Here is a 12,124-nt window from a genome sequence, read left to right on the forward strand (position 1 = left end):
CAATCCTCATGTGGCCCACATGCTGTTTGCCAAATCTGGTCCACAATCAGGCCATTGCACAATTCAAGTTACCTTTCTTTGTTAATGCTTTATAAAGTTTCAAAGCAGATTTACAGGAATAAACATGAAAATAATTATTTAATTATTCAAACAGAGTTAAATTCTGCAGTAAAGCAGCCCTAAAAAGAAAATAGTGTCACAGCTGAAGTCAGGTCAGTGTTGATTCAGTTCTGTTCAATAACTGTGTAAGGTTCATCAATTATGAAATCAGTTCAATTTGCTATAAAGCAGCTTTGCAGAAAACATGATCCAGCGCAGTTCAGTTCTCCTCCAATAGCATCAGTGCAATTAAATCAATATTATATAGACATTAGAAATACCATAGACATTTTGTAATTCTTGCTGCCAATGATACAAAAAAATTGTGCTTAGAAACAGTCTCTCTGACAGCGTGCACATGTCGTCAAACGAGGTGTCTTTCACTGCTTACTGCACTTTAGCAGTTTAAAATCCCTTGTTTTTTAACCATAATGCTTAAAAATGCAGGCAGATGATAAGATTTCATTACCACACAAGCAGAACAGCAACGTAACTACGATAGAGATGATGGTCCAAAATCAGTAGCAGTTGATACATTTCTACCAGTTAATCATATCTACCAGTATATAGCCCACCCCTATTGTAGAATATTAAGCGTCCCAAACTAAACAAGCCAAAGGCGACAGTGGCAAGGAACCCAAAATCCATCAGGTGCCAGAAATGGAGAAGAAAAAACGCTTGGTAGAAACCAGGCTGAGTTGGGGGACCAGTTGTCTCTGGCCAACGAACATGGTGTGAATATGATTCAGGCTGCATTACAAGTCAGACTATGGATTGCAATAATTCAGAATATTTCATCTAGATCCACCAGCTTGAAGATCAGGATACAACATGCCGACATGGAGTTGAAGCTGGCCTTAGGGGTCTGTGCAGAGGACAGAGGATCTGTGTTGATGGCTGTTAGCAAGTTCCTCACAGGGGATCCGTCTCTAGGAGTTGTCTAGTTGACATGTTATCTGTTGACATTTAGGGCTGCGTTGATGTCTAGGTGCAGGTCCACCATCTGATCTGGATTTGGAGCAGATCCAGCTGACAATGGTAACCTCGGGATAAGAATGAAAGATTGTTAGCAAAGAATACACCAAATAAAACCATTACTGTACCTTATCGCTGCCATATTTATATAAAAATGTGTATGTCACTTTTATGTATATAGATTATAACATCCTAAACACTATAATTTATTGTTATTATATTATTATTTGTGTATTATTATCAGGACCCACAAATATTCCCCCATTGCATTATTATTAATTATATTTAACATTATGTTTTGTCATTGTATGATTCTATGTAATGAGATTATTAATGTAATAGTGTCACTGAAACTCTGTAAATTAAAAAACAAAAATCCCTCACGAATTACTCGCACTTTAAATGCAGGCAGCATTGCTCATGCTCGCTATGTCCTGCTGTTCCTGCTATTAATGCAGTATAAGAATGAACCATCTAAACTGCTTTGAATAATCATACTACTAAAACAGGGTTCTTGCAGGTTTCAGTAAGTTAAATTTAAGACCTTTTTAAGACCTTTTAAGACCATTATGAGTGAAATTTAAGACCAACACGACGCATTACTAAAAGCATTATAAATGATCTCAGAAACTCTCAAACATTCTATTTTTATTGATTCAGTTATAGAAACATTAAATAAACTCAGAAACTGATATCAAAATACTGAGTCCGATATTTTCGCATGCGGTTTTTCGTATTCTGAAAAATTCGTTACGCACAGAGATCTTGCACACTGAGTCCGATGCGTATGAATGCGTTACGGGGATAAAAACGCAAAACAAGACAAAGTGACGTCTAGTGAGGATAATTTGTTTGTCCTGAGGAGATGTGGAGAGACTACTGTGATCGCGTAGAGTTTCCCCTCCTTATCAAGCGGGATCAAGACCGACCGATTAAAAGTGTCAGTTTGATGCTTTGCTGGCGATACTGGAGACACATATTAAAAAGAAGAACACTAATTTCCGTGAATCAATTGATCCCCCAACACCTGGCAGTATGTCTATGGATCCGATCACACACACACACACACACACACACACACACACACACACACACACACACACACACACACACACACACACACACACACACACACACACACACACACACACACACACACACACACACACAGAGCTTAACAGAGACTTGATGTGCTATAATTATAGCTGTGATATAATAATATTATTTGTGGTATTTTTGCTAGAATAATAATTTACGCACTTCCAAAAATAAATTCGACCTCACGTTATGTCAATCACGCTTGCACACTGCCTCCGAAACTTTCGTCCGTCAAAAAGAAATTTGGAACAGGTTCAATTTTCTGCGTTTTCGCATCCGTAAAAACGCATTTTGAGACGTTTTGACAACTCAGAGCCACCATACATATTATTCTAGCAAAAATGCTACAAATATTATTATATCACAGCTATAATTATAGCACATCAAGTCTCCCCTTACAAAAGGAAAATATATTTACCAAAATATTTTCTTGAAATATATTTTAATATATGGAATAATATATTGATGGCATTATAAAATATATTATATATTCATGCAATATATTGGAAAATATACAAATGATGGCCGCTTTCAATATATTGCAATATATTGGAAAATATAAATATTAAATCCCATAACGTTATATGTGAATATATTGCATGATATTTTCAAATATATTGCAATATATTTTTGTTTCGTAAGGGTCTGTAAAGCTCTGTCTGTGTGTGTGTGTGTGTGTGTGTGTGTGTGTGTGTGTGTGTGTGTGTGAGATTGGATCCATAGACATACTGCCAGGTGTTCGGGATCAATTGATTCACAGAAATTAGTGGTCTTCTTTTAAATATGTCTCCAGTATTGCTAGCAAAGCATCAAACTGAGCCACTGAAACTGCAACTTTGAATCGGTCGATCTGGATAATCCCGCTTGATAGGGAAACTCTCCTCTCTACGCGATCACAGGAGTAACGTTAAATGAACCCAATATCTCCTCAGGACAAACAAATCATCCTCACTAGACGTCACTTTGTCTTGTTTTGCGTTTTTCCCCGTAACACATTCATTAATAAGCATCGGACTCAGTGTGCAAGGTCTCTGTGTGTGACGAGTTTTTCGGATCACGAATATGAAAAAACGCATGCGAAAATATCGGACTCAGTGTGCAAAGACCCATGTTCTTTGAAAACGCGCGTAGACACAAGTGCAGACCAGACAAAACAACCAACCTATGATAGGGGCGGATCTATGGTTGGGCCTGAGATTGACAGCTGCCCACCCAGTCAGATCAAATACATCAGAATACATTACGCTCAACCCTATTAGAATGCGAGTGTTGGCGCCAGCATATTAAAGCGCTATTTGACCGTAAATCCTCAACATTTGGCGCGCTTAAAAAAAATCCTTAAAGACAAATAGAGCTTTTTGCCAAAATATGGTTTATTACGGTAATTTCTTGCTTTCCGTTTGCCAATCGCAGCTTTCTGAAAAGCTGAAGGAAAAGTGTAAGGAGTAAAAATGCATGAAGCAGTCGGGTAAAGAAAACTAAAAGGTTTTGTTTCTGAACGGAAGTAAAAGTTAAGACTTTGGTAAATTAAATTTAAGACCTAGGATGAAAATCTGGGCGTTTTTAAGACTTTTTAAGGCCTTAAATGTAACTTTCTGAATTTAAGACTTTTTAAGACCCCGCGGGAACCCTGTAAAACTAAATGTGATCTGGTGATTTAAATTATGTTTGCGCTTTCACTAAGGATTGCCGCTTTAAATGGTGTTTGCACTTTGACTTTGGAGGAGTGCCACTTTAAATAATGTTTGCGCTCTCACTTTGAAGAGGGTCATTCCAGCAGTGCATGCATTTCAGATGATCAATGCAATCAATCACAGTTCTAATCGCAAGAAAGTGTGTCAAAATGGCCGCTCTCAAACTGTAAATGTTTAGCTCATCCAAGAATTTTAACTCACTCTCATGTTGTTTTCGCATGTCACGCAATCATTTGAACGTCTGTGTTTACTACAGAATGTTCACTGTGTTAAAGCTACACTGTGTAACTTTTTTAGTTTATTCTTAGCTAAAAACACTTAGTTCTTTCAAAAATATGTGCTAATTAATGTATGTAATGTGATGTAATGCACTTCTTTCAAGTAATAAAGTATTCTCGTAAGTTTATAATATGCCATTGAAAATACATACGGGTGAGGGGTTCGAATGCCGGTCGCCATGTTGCCCCTCCATCTTGAAAGTACATTAGCCAAAGAGGGACATACCCGTAAATTCAAGCTTCGCCTTTCGCGTTTTAACACTCGATGGCACTCATGGACGAGGTTGAACTGGATGCCATGTTAATCTTGGACTAAATTGGCCACTGTAGGAGTTAAAACAAAATCGGAATTGAGAGGAACAGAAACTAATAATCACTGGTTGGTCAAATACCTTTTCACCACTAGATGGGGGAAATTATCACACAGTGTAGCTTTAAATATTTTCACCACATAAAGCCATTGTGTCTATTCAGAAGACTTGAAGATTTCAGAAGATTTGGATTAGACCACTTGATTACTTTATTTTTTGCATCGTTTAAGTTTGAGAGTAATGGACTTTAAAATGGGTTTCATAAAGAATATCTTCATTTGTGTTTGGAAGTTAAACGAAAAACAACATTATGGTGAGAATTATGACAGAATTTACATTTGAGGTACATTTGTAAATTTGTGTCTGGGTAAATTGTACCTTATAAATAAGCTTACTACAGCAAGTTGAGCCTTGGATAAAACAACTATATTGCAAATCATATCGTTTCCATCAACGATACATATAGTCACATTTTATTAATGCGATATAACAATTTATCATTACATCCCTATTAACGTTACTGCAGTGTGAAGCAGAGCAGGAGCGAGTGTTGTGGAGCTGAGCAAGGCTGCTGGAGTGATTGTTAATGAGATGAACAACACAAGCCTCACGAGCAGCGCGAAAAACTTTGATTATGCCATAGTCGCCGGCACTATTTCTGCTTTTCTGGTAATGAGTATGAGGTAACGCAGCTCTGTTTATCATATAACACATTTGAGTGAGTTTTAAATTATGTTATGACGTTACTCTGTGCGTTCACTCAGTGGCTACTGTGACACTTGTTAACACTACAGTCGGAGTAAAGCGCATCAGCAGAATAAAACCAGAAACCGAGGATTAAGAGATATGATGACATCGTTAGGCGACGCCCTCACACGTCCCGGTTCCTTGGTTAAAATAGCAATTTTCTCACGATTTACAAATAGATGGAAACATTTGGGATATTGAAGGTTCTCAACTGAACAAAATATGTAGTATTGGCCTAGTGGTTTTGGGATATCTTACTGCAAATGTTACATAATGCTATTTTACAAATCTAGACGCACCCTAGCGGCAGCAAATCAAATTTGCCATGAGTTTAGTCTAGCAACTCTAAATCAGGGTTCTTGCAGGTTTCAGTAAGTTAAATTTAAGACCTTTTTAAGACCTTTTAAGACCATTATGAGTGAAATTTAAGACCAACACGACGCATTACTAAAGGCATTATAAATGATCTCAGAAACTCTCAAACATTCTATTTTTATTGATTCAGTTATAGAAACATTAAATAAACTCAGAAACTGATATCAAAATACTGAGTCCGATATTTTCACATGCGGTTTTTCGTATTCCGAAAAATTCGTTACGCACAGAGATCTTGCACACTGAGTCCGATGCGTATTAATGAATGCGTTACGGGGATAAAAACGCAAAACAAGACAAAGTGACGTCTAGTGAGGATAATTTGTTTGTCCTGAGGAGATGTGGAGAGACTCCTGTGATCGCGTAGAGTTTCCCCTCCTTATCAAGCGGGATCAAGACCGACCGATTAAAAGTGTCAGTTTGATGCTTTGCTGGCGATACTGGAGACACATATTAAAAAGAAGAACACTAATTTCCGTGAATCAATTGATCCCGAACACCTGGCAGTATGTCTATGGATCCGATCACACACACACACACACACACACACACACACACACACACACACACACACACACACACACACACACACACACACACACACACACACACACACACACAGAGAGAGAGCTTTACAGAGACTTGATGTGCTATAATTATAGCTGTGATATAATAATATTATTTGTGGTATTTTTGCTAGAATAATAATTTACGCACTTCCAAAAATAAATTCGACCTCACGTTATGTCAATCACGCTTGCACACTGCCTCCGAAACTTTCGTCCGTCAAAAAAAAATTTGGAACAGGTTCGATTTTCTGTGTTTTCGCATCCGTAAAAACGCATTTTGAGACGTTTTGACAACTCAGAGCCACCATACATATTATTCTAGCAAAAATACTACAAATATTATTATATCACAGCTATAATTATAGCACATCAAGTCTCCCCTTACGAAAGGAAAATATATTTACCAATATATTTTCTTGAAATATATTTTAATATATGGAATAATATATTGATGGCATTATAAAATATATTATATATTCATGCAATATATTGGAAAATATAAATATTAAATCCCATAACGTTATATGTGAATATATTGCATGATATTTTCAAATGTATTGCAATATATTTTTGTTTCGTAAGGGTCTGTAAAGCTCTGTCTGTCTGTCTGTCTGTGTGTGTATGTGTGTGTGTGTGTGATCGGATCCATAGACATACTGCCAGGTGTTCGGGATCAATTGATTCACAGAAATTAGTGGTCTTCTTTTAAATATGTCTCCAGTATCGCTAGCAAAGCTCAAACTGAGCCACTGAAACTGCAACTTTGAATCGGTCGATCTGGATAATCCCGCTTGATAGGGAAACTCTCCTCTCTACGCGATCACAGGAGTAACGTTAAATGAACCCAATATCTCCTCAGGACAAACAAATCATCCTCACTAGACGTCACTTTGTCTTGTTTTGCATGAATGTAACACATTCATTAATAAGCATCGGACTCAGTGTGCAAGATCTCTGTGCGTGACGAGTTTTTCGGATCACGAATATGAAAAAACGCATGCGAAAATATCGGACTCAGTGTGCAAAGACCCATGTTCTTTGAAAACGCGCGTAGACACAAGTGCAGACCAGACAAAACAACCAACCTATGATAGGGGCGGATCTATGGTTGGGCCTGAGATTGACAGCTGCCCACCCAGTCAGATCAAATACATCAGAATACATTACGCTCAACCCTATTAGAATGCGAGTGTTGGCGCCAGCATATTAAAGCGCTATTTGACCGTAAATCCTCAACATTTGGCGCGCTTAAAAAAAATCCTTAAAGACAAATAGAGCTTTTTGCCAAAATATGGTTTATTACGGTAATTTCTTGCTTTCCGTTTGCCAATCGCAGCTTTCTGAAAAGCTGAAGGAAAAGTGTAAGGAGTAAAAATGCATGAAGCAGTCGGGTAAAGAAAACTAAAAGGTTTTGTTTCTGAACGGAAGTAAAAGTTTTAAGACTTTGGTAAATTAAATTTAAGACCTAGGATGAAAATCTGGGCGTTTTTAAGACTTTTTAAGGCCTTAAATGTAACTTTCTGAATTTAAGACTTTTTAAGACTTTTTAAGACCCCGCGGGAACCCTGTTAAATACACTTCTGAGCTGTAAAAACCAAACTCTGGTCAGGCCAAACACATTGTGTGTAGAGCCAGTGGGCGGGGCTTAACATAATGACGGCAGAGAAGGTTCCGAGAAGGTTGGTTTTAGCGCTATCCTATCGTGTGCAGAGGTAGTTTGAAAGACAACCGTTTATCCCGCCCCTCGGACTGAGCCCTGTCAATGGTGAGTTCCCAGAGCTAACTTCCTGATGTGGCTCTGGCTTGTCAGGCTAACTTAATGCAGTTTTAAGTGAACATTTGGGGAGCAGTTGGGGAAATGATGTCTAACATTATATTAGATCTGTGAATTAGGTCTTTATATTTATGTTAATGAAACAATAAAAGAAAAAAGGTAATCACTCACTGTTCTTAACTGAACTACATTTGTAGCTTTAATAATGATCAATTAATTTGTAACAAACACACTAAAGACTAAACATTGATTTTTATTTTATTTGATTATTTGTTTTTCTTCCCTAAAAAGTTTAGATAAGTAAAACACTACAATATCTATACAGCTCTGGGGGGAAAAAATTAAGAGACCACTGCAATTTTTTTCTTAAATCAGCATCTCTACAAGTATGGAAGCCTACAAGTATATTCTGGCTTTACTGGCATAGGGATACAGTGAGTGTCGGGTTGCTTCCATCCTTAAAATTTTAAAGACGGCGGTTCATAAGAACAAGGTCAAGCAGCAGACATTGGGGACAACAAAGTTACAGACTGGCAGAGGGCGAAAATAACTCTACACTGACTGGAATGACCACCAACTCATTCGAATGTCACTCAACAACCATAGGATGACCTCAGGTGACCTACAAAAAGAATGGCAAAAGGCAGCTGGGGTGAAGTTCACGGCGAGGACAGTTCGAAACAGGCTCCCAGTGGACAGGGCTGAAGTTGTGGAAAGCTAGAAAAAAGCCCTTCATCAATGAGAAGCAAAGAAGAGCCATGCTGAGGTTTGCAAGAGACCATAAGGATTGGACTGTAGAGGACTGGAGTATGGTCATCTTCTCTGATGAGTCCAATTTTCAGCTTTGTCCAACACATGGTCTTCTGATGGTTAGACGGAGACCTGGAGAGGCCTACAAGCCACAGTGTCTCACACCCACTGTGAAACTTGGTGGAGGATCGGTGATGATCTGGGAGTGCTTCAGCAATGCTTGAATTGGCCAGACTTGTCTTTGTGAAGGACGCATGAATTAAACCACGTACAAGGTTGTCCTACAGTCTAAAAAATGCTGGGTTAATAACAACCCAAGTTGGGTTGAAAATGGACAAACCCACACATTGAGTTGTTTGAAAAGGTCCATTCACTGGGTTCAAACAACCCAATTTCTGGGTTTGTCCATTTTCAACCCAACTTGGATTGTTATTAACCCAGCGTGTTTAGAGTGTAGAAGAAAACATGCTTCCTTCTGCTCTGACAATGTTCCCCAACTCTGAGGACTAGTTTTTTTGCAGTGGTCTTTTAATTTTTTTCAGAGCTGTATATATATATATATATATATATATATATATATATATATATATATATATATATATATATATATATATATATATATATATATATATATAGGGATGCCACAATACTCAATATAATATTGAACCGTTAGGTACGGCATTCATGGTTCAATATGCGCTGGTGAATTGTGTTTTTTTTCGGTTTTGCATTTAATTATTTATTTCCATTTCCCCCCGTTTGAAATATTCCCATAGACAGTAAAAGAAATGGACAGAGCTATCCCATTGACTTCTACGGCGTTAAGTGAGATCAGTAAAGGAGCACTCACTTCCTGATGGCTGAGCGAACTGTGCAGGCTCAGACTGAGATTGAGGACGTAGATGTGACGTGAGCCTCCTGTCTGACAGCTGTGAGTCTTCTAGTAGTTGTGGAAAGTGAAATCTGAATCACATTGTTTAAATATTTTCTCCCATTGCTTTTGGTTCTCTATGGGCTTCTCCCCATTCTTCTCCCTTGACTTTATCAGACTTTATGTCTCCACGTCCCCCCGACGGCCTCATAGACAGTAAAAGATTGCCTGCGAGTGTCTCCTCAGGTCTATACGGTAATTTCTCAACTGTGCGACAGAGTCGCGTTGGTTATGACGCAATAGTTAGCCTATTTTTACAAAAACAGCTTCTGCGGGGCGATAGTGTAAGATACAAGGTAACGGAGCCTTTTATGCATTGTCGTGTTTCTTTAGAAATAAACAATGGACAAATGGAGTCTTTAAACGCCTCTGATGTAAAGTTATTCACCGTCAAAGTGACTCAAAAATGAATGGGAGTCAATGGGATGCTAACAGCAGGTGATGGCTTGGTTAGCAATGGTCTGATCAAGTCAAGGGAGAAGAATGGGGAGAAGCCCATAGTGAGCCAAAAGCAACGGGAGAAAATATTTAAACACCCTATGGGTGGAACGCTTTCCGAGCGCTAGATTACCCCCTTGAATATTCCTCTTTATTTATTCTGCTCTTTTTTTAATGGTTTGCCTGAGTCTATGCGCTGATTTGAGCAAATATCCAATCATATGCACTAAAGTTAAGGGTGTTTACCCGCATTTACGTTTATACTCTACATTTATTCATTCAATTTCATACTTAAATGCTACTGTACATCTCTGAGCTGCCACTGTAAATCTTTATATATATTTATTTTAGTTAATACAATACACTGGGAATGTGTATATATTTTTTTATGTAAAGTTTTAAGTTTAAGTAAGGGTTTTCAAGTCTTTTAAGTAAAATAAAGAAAGAGTATTGCAATAAAAACCATTTTCTCCTTAACCTTTTTCTGTTCCTGTCACCTAAGAATAGAAGAGCAAAAAAAAAACCGAACCGAACCGGAAATCCGTGGTTAAAAACCAAAGTAAGGTTATGTATTGAACCATGGACTAAATGTATTGTTGCATCCCTAAAATATATATATATATATATATATATATATATATATATATATATATATATATATATATATATATATATATATATATATATATATATATATACAGTTTCTATTACTGTTTTTTATTGCATATTTCTTCTAATTTTTATTAACAAAGATGAAATAGATGAGATAGACCTAACAAGTGAAGTGAAGTGTAGTCCCGGATTTACTCCAAATGATTACAAAAATTAGTAAAATAGACCGTGTAAATTACTTGCGTGTCCATTTTCGTTACTCCTTTTCTCTTCTCCCTCTGTCTCACTTGCAATTTGAAGCCATCTGTTGAAGTGGGATTCTACAGCTTACTCGCTTGCTCTGTGATCCTGTTGTTTCTGTAATACAAGTAATACAACTAGTTAGTGCAGTTTAATGTCAAATTTATACATAGATGAATTTCAAATTATACATTATAATTATAACATTATAATTGGGAAAATACGTTGACCATACAGAACTGACTGCAGGTTGGTATACAGTGAGTGAAAGTGAAATCATGCTGGTCCAAGCTTTTTTTTCAGCAGAAGACAATGTGATTTTCAGTTCGAAGGACTTCTTTGTAACGTTAGTGATGGGAAGATCAGATCATTTTACTGACTTGGATCTTTAAATCATTTAGCAATCACCTCAAGTAGCGCAAACTTTGATAACAACTTCATATTTAAAATAAATAATAAAATAATGATAATAAAAACTATACATATTGCAGGCAAAATAACAAATTATGAGAAACAGATGATTCATTTAGGTTATTCTGGTAACGTTAGGCCTTGTTCATACTTTTGTCACGTGAGAGCCGCATAGACTAACGTTAGTACAGCAATGAAACAGACAGATATTAATATTTTATCACCATTTATTTAGCAATTAGTAATTATCAAAAATCACGTGACAAATGTATGAAAGAGAGGTGAACTAACGATAATCAACTTGAATTGCTAACGTTATGTCACTTACAAAATCCTTCAGGCAATGGAAAAAGTTTTGAATTGACAAAATAACTAATGTTTGATAGCTAACAATTGTAGCTTTCATTAGCTAACGTTTTAATATCACATAACATGCAGTAAGTTACTCCAACTGAATATAACGAAGCAATCCCCAAAACGAAGCAATATTTTTTTTATTAAATCTTACCTTAACTTTCTTTGCCGTTTTCCACCGTCAAATCTCCAAACAATAATCCTCCTCTGCAGCTCCGTCTTTTGGGCGCCTTTTCCGCGGCTATTTTTTAAATTTAAAGGGCCGGAAATAGGAACTCGAACCAGTTGATTTTACACATATATATATATATATATATATATATATATATATATATATATATATATATATATATATATATATATATATATATATATATATATATATATATATATATATATATATATATATATATATTCTAGCAAGGGATAAAAAATGTTTTTTGTAATGAAAGCATAACAAAAAAAAAG

At 36.7% G+C, this 12,124-nt stretch overlaps 1 long non-coding RNA gene across 1 annotated transcript; it reads right to left on the minus strand.

Annotated features, from left to right (window-relative positions):
- Positions 1-758: 758 nt before the first annotated feature.
- On the minus strand, positions 759-11,919 carry LOC137045154 (uncharacterized). The gene is made up of 3 exons (XR_010898708.1): positions 11,811-11,919; positions 10,891-11,008; positions 759-1,142 (listed from the first exon to the last, which is right to left on the minus strand). It is a non-coding gene; the product is annotated as an uncharacterized lncRNA (long non-coding RNA).
- Between the last annotated feature and the right edge of the window lie 205 nt (positions 11,920-12,124).

The sequence above is a fragment of the Pseudorasbora parva genome, chromosome 17 (genome assembly GCF_024679245.1).
Source record: "Pseudorasbora parva isolate DD20220531a chromosome 17, ASM2467924v1, whole genome shotgun sequence".
Taxonomy (NCBI): Eukaryota; Metazoa; Chordata; class Actinopteri; order Cypriniformes; family Gobionidae; genus Pseudorasbora; species Pseudorasbora parva.